General features: G+C 36.6%; 1 protein-coding gene across 7 annotated transcripts in view; it reads right to left on the bottom strand.

The window, feature by feature from the left end:
- FUT8 (fucosyltransferase 8) overlaps positions 1-18,525 on the bottom strand; it is a 391,770-nt gene that overhangs the window by 219,801 nt on the left and 153,444 nt on the right. The gene's annotated exons all lie outside the window — the stretch shown is intronic.

Below are 18,525 nucleotides of genomic sequence, written 5' to 3'. Positions count from 1 at the left end.
CCTTGATAGCCTAACTCTGGTGGCCAGAGCTTGCATTAGCAGACTCAACAGGATTGCAGCAAATAAATAATTCTATGGTGGCTATCTCCCTCGGGCTCAATGCACAAGGAGCAGACAGAAAGACTCATCTCCCAGTCATTCCCAATAAGAGACCAGTTACGTACTTTAAAAGCTGCTGCCAGAACATGAGGCTTCTAATTTAGCATACATGTACAGACAGATGTCAAGCTTCCATGAAACCTGGGAAGCTAGCAGACACCATCTCTGCATTCTCCCAGTAGATCACTACAAATCACAAATAGCTTCCTAGAAGAGTTATGCACACATCTGGTACTATACTATGGCTGCCACCCAGGGGATGCACTCTTTGATTGCTTGGTTCGGGCAGCCTGCAGGGATTACATTCGTATGTCCCACAAAACAGTAGCAAACAAAGAAACAGTTCTTAACTGGTTAACTCCCAGGGCTTAGAACAGTGGAGACAAAAACATTCAGATCCCAATCTTTCTCTAAAACACATCTACCTGCATACTTTAAAAGCTGCTACCTGAGGGTCTAGCTTTCATTCAGCTTGCATACACGTCGATGACTGATCCTCCACTTGGGGACACAAAGATCTTGGCATACTCTCAGCTACTGAGAGCCATGAAGAAGGCAGTTTGGACAATCACAAAAGGTTTGAGAGACAGCCAAGAGCTAGGGCCAGGTTGAATGATAAGATTCTTCATCTAGGGGCGCCTGGGTGGCTCAGTGGGTTAGGCCACTGCCTTCGGCTCAGGTCATGATCTCGGGGTCCTGGGATCGAGCCCCGCATCGGGCTCTCTGCTCAGCAGGGAGCCTGCTTCCTCCTCTCTCTTTGCCTGCCTCTCTGCCTCCTTGTGATCTCTCTCTGTCAAATAAATAAATAAAATCTTTAAAAAAAAAAAATTCTTCATCTACATGAGACCATTCTATCAAGACTGGGAAATGTGACTGTTTTATCTAATTCACAGAAGTCAACACTGAAAGTTAAGGAAAATGAAGAAACAGAGAAATATGTTACAAACAAATGAACAAGACAAAACTCCTGAAACAGATTTTAATAAAAGGGAAATAAGTGATTTACCTGATCAAGAATAAAAAATAATGATCATAAAGATGTTCACCAAGATCAAGAGAACAATGCATGAATTAAATGAGAATTTCAAAAAAGAGATTAAAAATACAGGAAAGTTGGGGCACCTGGGTGGCTCAGTGGGTTAAAGCCTCTGCCTTCTGCTCAGGTCATGATCCCAGGGTCCTGGGATCGAGCCCCACATTGGGCTCTCTGCTCAGTGGGGAGCCTGCTTCCCCCTCTCTCTGCCTGCCTCTCTGCCTACTTGTGATCTCTGTCAAATAAATAAATAAAATCTTAAAAAAAAAAAAAAATACAGGAACGTACCAAACAAAACAAAGAGCTGAATAATTAAATAAGCGAACTGAAAAATTCAACAGAGGGATTTAACAGCAGATTAGATCAGTGGAAGAAAGAATCAGCAAACTTGAAGACAGGACAGTGGAATTCACCCAGTTAGAGAAGTAATGAGTAAGAAGAATGAAAAAGAGTGAATGTAGCTTCAGAGAGTTATGGGACACCATAAAATACACCAATATATGTATTATGTGGTCCCAGAAGGCAAAGAAGAGAGAAAGGGACTGAAAGCCTATTTGAATAACACCTACCACAGGAAAAGAAACAACCTACAAAATTTCAAACAAGATAAATTTAAACCAAGACTTATTATAATAGTTAAAAGTTAAAGAAAAGGACAGAATCTTAAAAGTAGAAAAAGAAAAATTTATTTTACATAATAGGGGATCACCATAAGATAATCAGGAAATTTTTCAGCAAAATCTGAAAAATTTTTGCAGGTGAGAAAGAAGTAGAATGAAAGTCATGAAAGAAGAAAGTACCAGCCCAAAATATTCTCCCCAGCAAAGCTGTCCTTCACAGTTGTAGGAGAGTCTTCCAGGAAAGTAAAAGCTTAAGGAGTTCACTGATACTACACCAGCTTTATAATAAATGTTAAGATGACTTCTTCAAGCTGCAAACTAAAGAATGCTTATTAGTAACAATAAGACAAACTAAAGAAAAAATCTCCCTGGCAAAAGTAAATACATAGTTAAATTCAGATTACTATAATTTGTAATGAAGGTGGGTAAATTACTTGTGAATCTAGTATGAAGGCACAAAGATAAAACTAGTAAAAATAACAATTTGTTATGGATACATAATTGGATACATAATTTGTTAATGGATACACAAGGCAAAATGATATAAATAATGACATCAAAAACAAAATGTATGGGGGTAGAGTAAAAATAGAGTGTTAGTAGTATGCATTTGACATAAATTGCTACCAATTTAAAATACACTATTACAAGTATAAAATCTTTTATATAAGCCTCATGGTAACCACAAAGTAAAAACTACAACAAAAGATTAAGAAAACTAGGCATACCACTATAGAAAATCACCAAATAACAAAAAAGAGATAAAAGAAGGGACAAAGGAATTACAATACAGCCAGAAAACAATTAACAAAATGACAATAATAAATCCATATCTATCAATAATTACCTTAAATGTAAGTGGACTAAGTTCTCTTATATATCTTAAGGGTACGTATAGACTGAAAGTAAAGGAATGGAAAAAGACATTTTAGGCAGATCGAAACCAAAAGGGAGCAAGACCAGTTATACTTATATCAGACAAAATAGCATTCAAAGCAAAAGATCACAAGAAGAGACAAAGAAGGTCATTACATAAGGATAAAGGCGTCAATCCAACAAGTAGTTGTAATATTTTTAAATATTTATCTACCCAATACACAAGTACCTAAAATTAAAAAGCAAATAATAACAGATCTGAAGAGAGAAACAGACAGCAACACAATAATTATAGAAACTTCAATACCCCACTTTCAACAATATATTGTTTATCTAGAAAAAAATATCAATATGGTGGGGTGCCTGGGTGGCTCAGTGGGTTAAAGCCTCTGCCTTTGGCTCAGGTGTAGATCCCAGGGTTCTGGGATGGAGCCTGGCATCAGGCTCTCTGCTCAGCAGGGAGCCTGCTTCCACCTCTCTCTCTGCCTGCCTCTCTGCCTACTTGGGATCTCTGTCGAATAGATAAATAAAATCTTAAAAAAAAAAAAAAAACAATATGGAAATACTTAACTTAAACTACACATTTGACCATATGGCTTCAAGAGAAATTTACAGAACATTCCACCCAAAAGCAACAAAATACTTAATTACCGGGGCGCCTGGGTGGCTCAGTGGTTAAAAGCCTCTGCCTTCGGCTCAGGTCATGATCTCGGGGTCCTGGGATCGAGCCCCGCATCGGGCTCTCTGCTCAGCAGGGAGCCTGCCTCCTCCTCCTGTCTCTCTCTGCTTGCCTCTCTGCCTACTTGTGATCTGTCTGTCAAATAAATTAAAAAAAAATCTTAAAAAAAAAATACTTAATTACCAATGGAACATTCTCCAGAATACATCATGTTAGGCCACAAAACAAGTCTTAATAAATTTAAGAAAAATGAAATCATATCAAGCATCTTTTCTATAGTATCATACTAGAAATCAATTATAAGAAGAAATCTGAAAAATACACAAATATATGAAGATTAAACAACATGCTACTAATGCTGACAAATGGGTCAAAGAAGAAATTTTTAAAAATCTATGGGCAAATTAATATGGAAATACACAATATAAAAGCTTAAGAGCTACAGCAAAAGCACTTCTAAGAAGTAAGTTCATAGCAATTACTACCCACATTAAGAAAAAAAGAAAAAGTTCAAATAAACAGCCTAAATTTACTCAAGGAAAAAAAAGTTTTTTTAAAGAACTAGAAAATAACAAACTAAACCCAAAGTCAGTTTAAAAAAAAAGAAAGAAAGAAAGACCACAGATCAGAGTGGAAATAAATGAAACAGAAATTGAAAAGACAATAGAAAAAATAATGAAACTAAGAAATGGTTTTTTTAAAGATAAAATAGACAACATTTAGCTAGACTAACAGAGAAAAATGTGAAAGAACTTAAAATTATAAATGAATGAGGAGACATTACAAATGGTATCACACATATATAAAGGATCATAAGGGACTATATAATTACATACAACAAATTGGACAATCTAAGAAAGGGACAAATTCCTAGAAATATACCAACCTACAAAGACTGAATCATGAAGAAACAGAAAATGAGAACAGACCAATTACTAGTAAGATGATTTAATCAGTAATCAAAAACCTTCCTACAAAAAAGTCAGGACCAGATGGCTTCACTGGTAATTCTACCAAACATTTAAAAAAGAATTATTATCAATCCTTTCCAAATGCTTCCAAAAACTTGAAGGGAACATATCCAAATTCACTTTATGAAGCCAGCATTATCCTTATAATCAAAACCAAACAAGGACACTATAAAACGGAAACCTACTGGACAATATCCCTGATGAATATGAATGCAAAAATCCTCAACAAAATATTAGTAAACAGAATTCAACAACATATTAAAAGGATCACACACCATGATCAAGAGGGTTTTATCCCTGGGATGCAAAGATGGTTCAATATAGGCAAATCAGTAAATGTAATACCACACATAAAATGAAGGATAAAAATCATATTGGAGTACACTTGGATGCTCAGTTAAGCATCCAACTCTTGATTTTGGCTCAGGTCATGATCTCAGGGTTGTGAGATCAAGCCCACATCAAGCTCTTACACTAGGCATGGAGTCTGCTTAAGATTCTCTCTCTCCCTCTGCCCCTCTCCACCCCACCCCACCCCCCAAAAATCAAATTATCGGGGTGCCTGGGTGGCTCAGTGGGTTAAGCTGCTGCCTTCAGCTCAGGTCATGATCTCAGGGTCCTGGGATCGAGCCCCGCGTCAGGCTCTCTGCTCAGCAGGGAACCTGCTTTCCCCTCTCTCTCTGCTTGTCTCTCTGCCTACTTGTGATCTCTCTGTCAAAAAAAAATAAACAAAATCTTTAAAAAAAAAAAATCAAATTATCATCTCTAAAGATAAAGAAAACATTTAATGAAATTCAACATTCTTTCATGATTAAGAATTCTCAACAAATACCTCAACATAATAAAGGTCACATATGACAAGCCCACAGCTAACGTCATCCTCAACAGTGAAAAGCTGAAAGTTTTCCCTCTAAGATCAGGAACAAGACAAGGATGTTCACTCTCGCCACTTTCATTCCACACAGTACTGGAAATCCTAGCCAGACATTAGGCAAGAAAAAGAAAAAAGACATCCAAATTGGAAAGGAGTTAGTAAAACTCACTATTTGCAGATGACATATTATATACAGAAAATACTAAGACTCCACCAAAAAGCTGTTAGAACCAATCAACGAATTCAGCAAAGACGCATGATACAAAATCAATATACAAATATCAGTTATGTCTATATATACGAACAACAACAAGTTGTTATAAACAAGTTGTGTTTATACATACTAACAACAAACTAGCAGAAAGAATTAAGAAAACCCCATTCGCAACTGCATCAAAAAAAAATACTTAGGAATAAATTTAGCAAAGGAGGTAAAAGATTTGTGCATGAAAACTACAAGACACTGATGAAAGAAACTGAAAAAGACACAAATAAATGGAAATCACAAATAAATCTGTGCTCACAGATTAGAAAAATATTGTTAAAATGTCCAAACACCCTAAGACAATGTACAAATTTAATGCAATCCCTTTCAAAATTCCAATGGCATTTTCTCAGAACTAAAACCAATAATCCTAAAATTTGTAATCAACCACAAAATCCCCCAAATAGCCACAGGAATCTTGAGAGAGACCAAAGCTAGAGGCCTCACACTTCCTAACTTCAAAGTACACTACAAAGCTATAGTAAACAACACTGGCATTAAACCAGATATATGAATCAATGAAACAAAACAGAGAGCTCAAAAATAAACTCATGCATATATGGTTAATTAATAAACTCTCGTATATATGGTCAATTAGTATTTGACAAGCCAAGAATATACAATGGGAAAAGGATAGTCTCTTCAAGAAACGGTGCTGGGAAAACTGGACAACCACAATCAAAAGAATGAAACTGGGCCCCTATCTTACAACACAGACAAAAATCAACTCAAAATGACCTGAAACGATAAAACTTCTAGAAGATAACATAAGGGGTAAGCTCTTTGACATCAGTCTTCAATGATTTTTTTTCAATTTCAAAACACAAAAAGTAAAGGTGATGAAAACACAATAAACAAATGGGACAATATCAAACTAAAAAGCTTTCGGGCAGCCGGGAACGGTAGCAGCTCTTCCTGCCCCACTGTGCTTCAATAATACCTCCATTTTAAAGAAAGAAAGGAAAAAAAAAGCTTCTATACACCAAGGGATATCATCAACAAAATGAAGAGAAAACCTACAGAATGGGACAAAGTGTTTTCAAACCATATACTTGATAAGGGCTTAATATCCAAAATATACAAAGAACTCATATTATGTGAATAGCAATTAATCAATCGATAAATAAATCCGATTTAAAAACTGACATTTTTCCATAGAAGATCTATAAATGGCTATCAGGTATGTGAAAAGGTGGCTCAGATTACTAGATATCACCAAATATACAGTTTTGCAAATCAAAACTATAATGAGATATAACCTCACACCTGTTAGAATGGCTATCACAAAAAAAGAAATGTAATTTAACAAGTGTTGGTGAGGGTGTGAACAAAAGGGAACCCTTGTTCACTGCTCGTAGCAATGTAAACTGATGCAGCATTACTTTGGAGAACGTATGGAGCTTTCCTTAAAAAATAAAAAACAGAATTACCCAAATGATGTAGACATCCCTCTCTTCTCAGTATACACCCTAAGGGAATAGAAACAAGATCAGGACACTCCCAGGTTCACTGCAATACTATTCACAATAGCTGAGATATGGAAACAACCTAAGTTTCCATCCACAGATGAATGGATATATTATGTGGGGTGTATATGTATATATGTATGTGTATGTATGTGTTTGTATATGTACATACATATATGTATATATATGCAATATTATTCAGCCATGAGAAAAAGAAATTCTGCCATTCTAACAATATGAATAAATCTTAAGAGTATTATACTAAGGGGTGCCTGGGTGGCTCAGTGAGTTAAGCCGCTGCCTTCGGCTCAGGTCATGATCTCAGGGTCCTGGGATCGAGTCCCGCATCGGATTCTCTGCTCGGCGGAGATCCTGCTTCCCTCTCTCTCTCTCTCTGCCTGCCTCTCCATCTACTTGTGATCTCTCTCTGTCAAATAAATAAATAAAATCTTTAAAAAAAAAAAAAGAGTATTATACTAAGTGAAATAAGTCAGAGAAAATACTGCACGCTATCACTTACACATAGAATCTACCAAAAAAAAAAAAAAAAAAAAAAAAATCCAACTCATACTAACAAAGGGTAGAAAAGTGTCTGAGACTGGGCGGTGTGGGAAATAGAGCTTGGTAAAGGAGTGCAGATTTGGGGCACCTGGGTGGCTTAGTCTTTAAGTGTCTGCCTTAGGCTCAGGTTATGATTTCAGGGTCCTGGGACAGAGCCCCATACTGGGCTCCCTGCTTGGCAGGGAGTCTGCTTCTCCCAGTGCCCCTCCTGCTTGTACTCTCTCTCTCAAATAAATAGATAAAATATTTTTTCTAAAGAGCAAATGAAGCTATTTTCTTTAGAAGAAATAAAGGATGAAGACTTCCAGAGTTCCTAAGATTAAAAGATATAAAGGCTATAAACTATACTTCTCAGAAAATTAAAGAAAGCTAAGATAGTGACATTTGTATCATATCACCAAATGTTACAAATGGAGGAGAATGAGATGTAGGAAGCGCAGTAATATATGAGGTAGAAAAGATTCTCACCAGTGACTTACTATTTAGTTGTAGATAAATCTTATCTTTAACTTCCTCTATCAAAAAAAGAAAGCCACCTTATGGAAATATTTTAATATTTTGCAAACAAAAAAACATAAATAACTTTCTCATAATTTACGGGAAAGTGCTTAACTATACATGACAATACTAAAATATTGATTATATCTGACACATTTACCTTGAGAGGTTCACAGTAAATCAAATATATTTTTTACAGTTATGGTAAGTACATCCATGTAGAAATAGCAGATATGCCATTCTTCATATATTTTTTTCCCACTCAAGCTATTTTGAAAAGTACAAGGCCTATGGTAAGCTTGATTAGGAAAAAAATAATAAATTTGCCTCCTCTTCTATATTCTGAAAAATTAGAATGAAATGTCACAATAATACTAAATATGGTGGCCAAATATTCATACTTTCTGAATGTTTCAATAGGCCAAAGTCTTCCTTGGATGCTAACTAAGGCAACCTTGTATTTAAATTAAAAGCTAAGTAAGCATTACAAAAGGAACACAGGAAGCCACAAAGGGAGAGGCAAACTATCAGATAATAAAAGGACTTATGTATTCAAAGAGGACAAGGATAATTTAATTTCAAAGCACAGATTATATTTACAGGAGAATGGATTCACCTATAGTCAGAAAGTACCTCATAAAGGCAAAGAAATCACCTGAAACACCAAACTCAGGAATGAACAATGTTAAGTACCAGCTGCCAGAAACCAGTAATGCATTAAATAGATACAAGGGAAGAGATGATCCATTTAGTCACAAGCGGAGCTCTCTGAAAGCACAGGTAGGCTTTGGAAGGTTAGATGCAAATACCAATGTTCACAAACCCAGCTATCAAAAATAATTTCATTTGACTTCTACTAGAATCATCATAGAAAGATAAGGCAAAATAAAAAGAAAAAATCAATTGCAATTTAAGTTTAAGCTGTGTCATCATCTAAAATAGCTGCAGCAAAACCCTACTTGAATTTCCCTTCCAGCCATTTGTCTACTTTGAAGTGAAGCTTTTTGTTATCATACATTACCATTTTCTCTACTGCAGAGCATCTATATAATGTAATCCAAAACACAATACAAAGAAGGCTGGAAGCAAAGACTAAGGGAACTTTCTAGTTCTACAAAATACTTAATTCCTTGTTCTTTATAGTTTCATAAAGATATTACCTCTGAGATCAAGAGCTAGAAAGCGTCTAAAATCATGACGAAGATAAAGGGCCCTTATACTAGTCATGCGGGTGCAGGAAGAGAAGACTGGAAGAGCCAATGATAGAAAAACCTACTGTGCAGACACTAAAAGCCTAAGAACTTTGCACTGATCCTCTCATGTCTTTGACCCCCACAGCTGCTTATCCTCAAACTTCTTGAAAAAAAAATCTGCCCAAGAGCTACTAATCTACAAGATCAATTCTCTGAGAGTCATCCTTGACCAACTATTCCCCCAAACTAATTGAACTATGTCTAACCCCTCCTGCTAATACCCTATAAATTCTGCCATCCTTCCTCAAATTAGAACTCTCCTTCAGAACATCTTCTAATATAATCTTATGCTCACAGTGCTCTGATTAATTTTCTTTCAAAGTATGAGAAGTTCTAGGAGGTCAACACAGCAGGAATTCGCTTCAGTTTTTATTTTTTCGATGGGTTTCAAGCTAACTGTGGCCCTACTTCTGTGTTTATATATAATCACCAGGGAAATAGGCAACAGAAAAGTAATGCTTCTATTGGTCATTTAAAAAAATAATAAAGACAAAGACAAACTATTAAGCACCTAACTATACTGCTATGCACTTTTATGTAACTGATTCTATTTAATCTTCATTACAACCCTTGGGATAAATATTTTTATGTTCCTTCTACAGATGAGAAATTAGAAACTTAGTATAAGAAACTTACTGAGTTAGTAAGTGGAAAATACAGGATTTAAACCCAATTATCCCAGGGCAATCCTTTCCACTTCACCAAAGTCACCAGCTACATTGCCTTAACTCCAGTTATTGTCTATAAGAAACAACTGCATACTTTCTGAGCCCCTTGTGTTCTGTTAGGTCTACTTATTTGCTTTTCTCAATCTTTAAGTAAGCCTCTATGCTTTAAATTTTTCTTCATGTAATTCATCTATTGTTTTCACTTCTTCTTAAGCACTTACCAAAGACCCTTAAGTATCTGTATCCTATAGCTGTCTCCCTTCAATAATGTTAAATATAAATTTAGGGTTAAAACAATTGTACTCAATCAAAATTTCTTTAGTAGGTATGTATTTTAGGGCTACTTCTCAGACTTTTCCGTTTTTTTTTCACATCACAGCTCAATAATTAGACTCCATTAGCATTACTGTAATTTATATTTTAACCAATTAGAGATGATATTGCACATAAAATATTTTTAAAACCCAGGTATTATACATGCAGATTATTTGGCTTTTTTTAGGGAAGGAGGTCATTTTTGGGGGAAAAAAAAGTACTAACAAAACCGTACATAACAACAGATGTTTGCATTACCTAGAACTAAAACATAAATAAATAGTAACTCTCATCTCAACAGACACACACAAAAAAGCATTTGACAAAATCTAACATCCATTCCTGATTTGAAAAGTCTCTACAAACTAGGAATAGAAATGAATTTAATCAACTTATCTATGAAAAATCTACAATTAACATCATAATCATACTTAATTATGAAAGAATGGATATTCTCCTGCTAATATTAGAAGCCAGACTAGAATGTCCTGTCACCATTTCTCTTCAAGATTATACCAGAGAATTTAACCAATGAGGTCAAGCAAGAAAAAGAAATAAGAGGAACACAAACTGGAATGAAAGGAGTAAAATCTTTATTCACAGAAGACATGACTATGTAGAAAATCTGATGGAATCTACCAAACAAAAAACTACTAGAACTAAAAAATAGATTTAGCAAGGTTAAAGTCATAAAAATCAACTGTATTTTTATATATTAGCAATGAAAAACTGGAAAGTGGAATTTAAAAAGAATAATGCTATTTATAAGAGCATAAAAAATATAACACATTTAGGGATAATCTGGAAAAGAGCTATATTAAAAAAACCATGAAACACTGCTAAGAGAGATTGAAATTCTAGAGGCAACTGGGTAGCTCAGTTGGTTGAATGTCCCAACTGTTGGTTTCAGCTCAGGTCATGATCTCAGGGTCACAAGATCAAGCTCACAACAGGATCCAAGATTAGCATGGAGTCTGCTTAAGATTCTTTCCCTCAAGACACCTGGGTGGCTCAGTCAGTTAAGCATTTGCCTTCAGCTTGGGTCATGATCCCAGGGTCCTGGGATAGAGTCCCCCACTGGGCTCCTTACAGGGCAGGGAGCCTGCTTCTCCTTCTGCCTGCCACTCCCCGTGCTTGTGTACACACTCTCTCTCTCTGACAAATAAATAAAATCTTTAACAACAACAACAACAAAGATTCTTTCCCTCTTGCTCCTCCTCTGCTTGTCCCCCCATGCATGTACACTCTCTCTAATAAATCAACAAATAAATGAAATCTTAAAAAAAAAAAACCCTGAAAATCTAAATAAAAGGTGATACTTTATTCATGAATCAAAAAACCCAATACTATTGAGGCCAATTCTCCCCAAATTTATCTATAGATCCCAGTGCAATTCCCCCAGATTTATGAATAAATTCAGTGAAAATCTCAGTAGGCTTTCTTTTTTAGACATTTAGAAACTGCTTCTAAAATTCACATAGAAATATAAAAAACCTAGAAGGGGTTGCATCATTCTAGATACAATCAGGCAAGAGAAGCCACACAGAAATTTGAAAAGGAAAAGTTAAGTATAAAGAATCATTAACTAGGGGCACTGGATGGATCAGTGAGTTAAGCCTCTGCCTTCAGCTCAGGTCATGATCTCGGGGTCCTAGGATTGAGTCCCGCATCGGGCTCTCTGCTCCGCAGGGAGCCTGCTTCCTCCTCTCTCTCTCTCTGCTTGCCTCTCTGTCCACTTGTGATCTCTCTCTGTCAAATAAATAAAATCTTAAAAAAAAAAAAAGAATCATTAACTATAACAGGGGCTGGTATAACAACAATTAACTAGTGAGAAGCACAGAAAATACTAAAGAATATAAGAGCAGCTAATATCTCCTAGGGCTGAGACAGGCATGCCTAAGCAAGAGCTTCCTCCAACTCCCTATATGTTCCAGGCCTGAGGTCAGACCTTGTTGGAGAAGGCACAGTCCTAGGTCACTGAATGACAGATAAATTGTTCTGGTGCCATGCCAACAGAATTTGCTGGAAATCTGCCTTGTGCAACTTGCCAGAAATCTGCTCATAGGATTCTAGGAAAAGCTATTCATCTGGAAGTATCCTATGAAGCCATTCTGCTACAAACCCACATGAGAGGAACAAAGAGAAGCTAGCCTTGGGTCTCTGGCTGCTGGGTTACTGCTATCCTCTGAGGTCTGTAGAAGCTTAGTGCTGGTGAAGTCACACATGTGGCAAGAACCAAACGCTAAGGAAGCCATGTGGGTTGATTCTAGAGAAACTGAGTGTGATACTGGAGCCTATCAAGCAAGCACACAAAAAGCAAGAAGCAAAAGTCTTTCCTCTTAGAATGTGTCTGTAGCACTCTATATTGACGAAGCTTAACACTACGAAAACTGGCAAAAGAGAAATACTAAAAGGGCCAGATCCATTTTCACTGAACAAGCATAAAGGGTGAATCTGGAACTGAGAGGCAATAAATGAATAACCAGCACAACAGCCAAAATAACACTGAAAAAGAACAAACTTAGATGAGCAACACAACTTGGTTTCATGACTTCTTAATACTACCACAGTAATCCAACCATAAATAAACTCACACATATATGATCAACTGGTTTTTGACAAAAAGTGTAGAGACAACAAATCGATATGCAAAAAAATAAACCCTTTTCCAATTTTCACTTTACATAAAAAGCATTAATTCAAAATGCATCATAGTACTAATCATAAAACCTAAGACCATGGGGCACCTAGGTGGCTTAATGGGTTGAGCATCCAACTCTTGATTTTGGCTCTGGTCATGATCTCAGGGTCCAGGGGTTGAGCCCCTTATCAGGCTCCCTACTCAGCAGGGAGTCTGCCTGTCTCCCTCTGCCCCTCCCCCTGCTTGTGCTCACGCTCTCTCTCTCTCTAAAATAAATAAATCTCTAAAAAAAAAAAAAAAAAAAAAAAACTATTTCCAAAACAAAAAACCTAAAACCATAAAACTTCCAGAAACTATCCTAGGAGAAAGCCCTTATAACCTTGCATTAGATAAAAATATCTTAGATACAAAAACATGATGGATATAAGAATTGATTGATAGCCTGAGCTTTCATCAAAATTAAAAATTATTATTCCTCAAAAGATACTGTTAAACAATCATATCAAAAAATGGGCAGAAGATATGAATAGGCACTTCTCCAATGAAGACATACAAATGGCTATCAGACACATGAAAAAATGTTCATCATCACTAGCCATCAGGGAGATTCAAATTAAAACCACATTGAGATACCACCTTACACCAGTTAGAATGGCCAAAATTAGCAAGACAGGAAACAACATGTGTTGGAGGGGATGCGGAGAAAGGGGAACCCTCTTACACTGTTGGTAGGAATGCAAGTTGGTGCAGCCACTTTGGAGAACAGTGTGGAAATTCCTCAAGAAATTAAAAATAGAGCTTCCCTATGACCCTGCAATTGCACTACTGGGTATTTACCCCAAAGATACAGATGTAGTGAAAAGAAGGGCCATCTGTACCCCAATGTTTATAGCAGCAATGGCCACGGTCGCCAAACTGTGGAAAGAACCAAGATGCCCTTCAATGGACAAATGGATAAGGAAGATGTGGTCCATATACACTATGAAGTATTATGCCTCCATCAGAAAGGATGAATACCCAACTTTTGTAGCAACATGGACGGGACTGGAAGAGATTATGCTGAGTGAAATAAGTCAAGCAGAGAGAGTCATTATCATATGGTTTCACTTATTTGTGGAGCCTAACAAATAGCATGGAAGACAAGGGGAGTTAGAGAGGAGAAGGGAGTTGGGGGAAATTGGAAGGGGAGGTGAACCATGAGAGACTATGGACTCTGAAAAACAATCTGAGGGATTTGAAGCAGTGGGGGGTGGGAGGTTGGGGGAACCAGGTGGTGGGTATTGGAGAGGGCATGGATTGCATGGAGCACTGGTTGTGGTGCAAAAACAAGGAATACTGTTACGCTGAAAAAAAAAATAAAATTAAAAAAAAAAAGATACTGTTAAAAGTATGAAAAGACAAGCCACAATCCAGGAAAAAACCTCTGCAAACTTCCACAAAAATATAGAAGAAGCATTCAAAACTCAAAAAAAAAAAAAAAAGAAAGAAAGAAAAAAGCATCCAAAACTCAATAATGAGAAAACAACCCAATTTTTAAAAAAAAGTAAGATGTGAGCATTTTACCAAAAAAAAAATAAATAAATAAAAATGGTAAAAAAACACAAGAAATGGTACTCAATATCATTAGTCATTAGAGAAGTGGAAATTAAAACACAAGGAGATAGTACTAACACCTAACAGAATGACTAAAGTTAAAAGGAATAACCCATATCAAATATTGATACGATATAGAGAAACTGCCAGCAAGAACAAAAAAATCATATAGCCATATTGGAAAACAATCTGGAAATTTCCTAAAAATTTACACAGACACCTACTATACAATCCAGTCATTCCACACTTATGTATTTACCTAAGAGTAATGAAAATATATGTCCATACAAAAACTTGTATATTAATGTTCATGGCAGCTTTACTTACAGAAACTAATAACTAAGAAGAACCAAAATTGCCCATAAACAGGTAACTGGATAAACAAACTTAGGTATTATCCGTATGTGTCAGTTATGGACACATACATAGAGACCCCAGCTGTGAAGGAATCTTTCAATGTTTTGTGGTAACAAAATTCCTTTAACTATTCCTTTAACATGAGCACTATGCTAAGCTTTTTCAGTAGAGGGCACTCAAGGGACACTGAAGTAGAAAGAGGCTCTCCACCAGTTTACAGTAGGGACTTGGTGACCAGTGTTGGACCAGTGGGTGAGGACTTCTAGTGGAGTGCTGTCCCAGTCACTTAGTGACAATCCTCCTGCAACCCTGAAACCTCAGTCTGATAATAAGCTGTCAAATCCCTCTGAACATGGAAACTGGAGCCCCTGGGCACTCTGAAGGACTCTTGCCAGTGCCAGCACCTCCACTCCCTCCGTGAGACCCCATTCAGACTGAATGCAGTTGTCTGTGGCTAGATGAACACACATCCCTTACACAGAGTTCCTAAATCCTTTGGAACTTCTTAATGGGAACATCTTTCATTCTAATGAGGCTACTCTTGGTAGGTTCCCGGATAGCTTCAATATTTGAATATTTGAATATTCAATATTCAATCTGTTCACCAGAAAGACCAAACACAGATCGTAAGCTTGTAACTTCCAGCTCCATGCCCTATCCTCCAGGGACAAGACAGAGGCTAAACATTGATTTAATAACTAATCATGTCCCCTAAACTATGGGGCCTACAGATTGTCCAAGTTGGTAAATACATCCATGTGCCTGGAGAGTGGCACACTCTACTCTGTGTGCTCAGGATCCTTCTGGGCCTCATCCTATGTATCTCTTCATCTTGTTGTTCATCATTATCTTTAATTATATCCTTTGTAATAAGATGATAAATGTAAGTGTTTCTGAGTTCTGTGAGCCATAATAGCCAATTATCAAATCTGAGGAGGAAGTCATGGGATCCCACCAATTTGTAGCCAAGTCAGACAGAAGTGTAGGTAACCTGGGCATTCACTACACCCAAATGACATCTGACATTAAGGGTAGTCTTGTAGAACTGGGTCCTTAACCTCTGGAGTCTATGCTCTATGCTAATTATTTGGTTGGTATTCCCCCCAAATTAAAGAATTGCTTGGTGTAGAAAACCCACAAATCTGGTTTCAGAAGTGTTTTGAGTACCGGAAATGAGTTTTCTTTTACAGGGCCAGATAATAAGAGGCACAAGCAACACAAAGATAAAAGGTCCCTATAATTAAGGGATTTCTGTCCTATCATGTTTATACATAGGCAAGAAATCAAAATAAATAGTTGTGTTAGACGGCATTATTAATGGCATTATTTCAAACTGATTCCAGTAACAACCTGAACCAAACATAATGATTGGTTTTCCAAATGATAGTAGCAAAATACTTCCTTTGTTCATAAGAAAATTTTAAATCCAATTCCTCCACTGTCAAACTGAAAAGGACCATTCCTAAAAGATATAATTTATGAGAGAACAGATGGAAATATGTACAAAGAATACTGCAGATCTGTGATAGATTTAACATTTTAACCGAATCTGTACCAGGCTCAATAACCAAAATCACACTGCCCTTTTGAACACCAATTCTTGTTTTTAGTCATTGCCTTCTAGCCCTATCATTCAACTTACAGATGATCAAAATGAAGAACCTTAGGTATGCGAAACAACAGATATCAAAAATAGGCAATTTGAAGGAAAGGAAAGGAGAGGAGAGTAGAAGAGAGGAGAGGCGAGGCGAGGGGAAGAGAGAGAAGGGGAGGGGCTGGAGGGGAGAGGAGGGGAGACCAGGCAGAGGGAGAGGGAGATGGGAGGGGAAGGAAAAGGAGAGGGAAGAGAAAGGGAACGGAGGGAAAGGAAAGAAAAGAAAGAGGGAGGAAGGAAGGAAGAGAGGGGGGGAGAGAGAGAAAGAAAGGGAGGGAGGGAGAAAGAGGGAAAGAGAGAGAGACGGAGGGAGGGACAGAGGGACAGAGGGACAGAGGAAAAGGGAAGAAAAAAACACCTATTGAAAAATTTTGAAAAATGTTGACTCTCACTCATAAGTAAAGAAATACAAGCTAAAATAAGAGATCTTTTAATCAACTGAGAAATATTAAAAATTCAATAATACCCAGTGTAGAGAAAATGTGAGGAAAAGTTTATAAATTGGTACAAACTTTCTGAAGGAAATTTTTCCTTTGAATCAAAAATCTAAAAAATAATTCAATCCTTTGAGCCAACAATTCTATCTCAAGGAGTTTAAACTAAGGAATGTATACAAAGGATTTTATTAATACATATGGTTTATAATATATATGCCTTGGATATCTGTATCTTTAAAAAGCTCCTCAAAAAAAAAAATAAATACTCCTCAGAGAATTCTTTTTTTTTTTTTTTTACGATTTTATTTCTTTATTTGACAGAGAGAGAGAAAGCACAAGCAGGGGGACCAGGCAGAGGGAGAGGGAGAAGCAGGGAGATCAGGCTCCCTGCTCTGACATAGGGCTCAATCCCAGAACCCTGGGATCATGATCTGAGCCAAAGGCAGAGGGCAGATGCTTAACTGAGTGAGCCACCCAGGTGTCCCTCCTCAGGGAATTCTTATGATCATCTAATTTGGGGAAACACGCACTAGAAAATGAAATCTATGTATTAAAAGAACTAACATCTAATCAGCAACTTCTGTAAGCCCAGCATTATAGTGACAAAATCATTATCATGTTTAACCAAAATACATTAGGAGCTAAAGGCCTGTTTTAAAAGCTCCACATTCCTAAAATACTGATCATAAAAGCCTTAAGAGGAATTTTCACAGTTATATTCATTACTTCACTTAACAAGATTAATGTTCTGTGTTACCTGTAAGGGCAATTTCTAGTTACTATATCAAAATTTCCCATTAAATTATATTACAAAATGCAAGCTAGTCTCAAAATTAGATAAAAATGACATTTTAGGGGCGCCTGGGTGGCTCAGTTGGTTAAGCAAATGCCTTCTGCTCAGGTCATGATCCTGGAGTCCCTGGATCAAGTCCCACATGGGGCTCCCTGCTCAGCTGGGAGTCTGCTTCTCCCTCTGACCTCTCCCTTCTCATGGTCTCTCTCTCTCTCATTCTCTCTCTCAAATAAATAAATAAAATCTTTTTAAAAATGGCATTTTAAAACAGAATAACGAATTATTGGACTGTCCATTATATAACAGAATAATCAAAATAAATTTAATAATACAAATGTCTTACCAAAAATATTAAGAATCTTACCTTAAAAATTATAATTACTTAGATCATTAAAATCTATAATAGAAAATGTCTGTATCAGGCATATCTGCAAGCAGGAAATGTTCTATACCTAAACTGCCCAATAAAATAACCACTAGCCATATGTGGCTACAGAGCGCTTAAAATATGGCTACTGAGACCGAAGGGGAGGCACACTAACATATTTAAGCTTACTCATACAATTTTAACATGTATTAAAATGAGAGGAGTGTATCTTTGGGGTTGAAAAAAAAAAAGGTCTCAGTGAAATACAAGCCTAGTAAGAAAATCTAGACTAAATTATTTTCATATTTACATTAGTAAAAGGCAACTTAATCTACCTCTTTCATTCCATGAAGATACAAGAAAAGGCAACTCTGAATATCTTCATGTCAGCAAGAATAAGTAATTTTTCATTGTTACCAACACAAAAAAAAGTTTGAAATCACTAACTACAAGAGAAAAGCATTGATGACTCATTCCTAATCCCTTAAATCAATCATTATAACTT

Source organism: Lutra lutra, chromosome 7 (genome assembly GCF_902655055.1).
Source record: "Lutra lutra chromosome 7, mLutLut1.2, whole genome shotgun sequence".
Lineage (NCBI taxonomy): Eukaryota > Metazoa > Chordata > Mammalia > Carnivora > Mustelidae > Lutra > Lutra lutra.
This window is presented reverse-complemented; position numbering and strand designations above follow the sequence as displayed.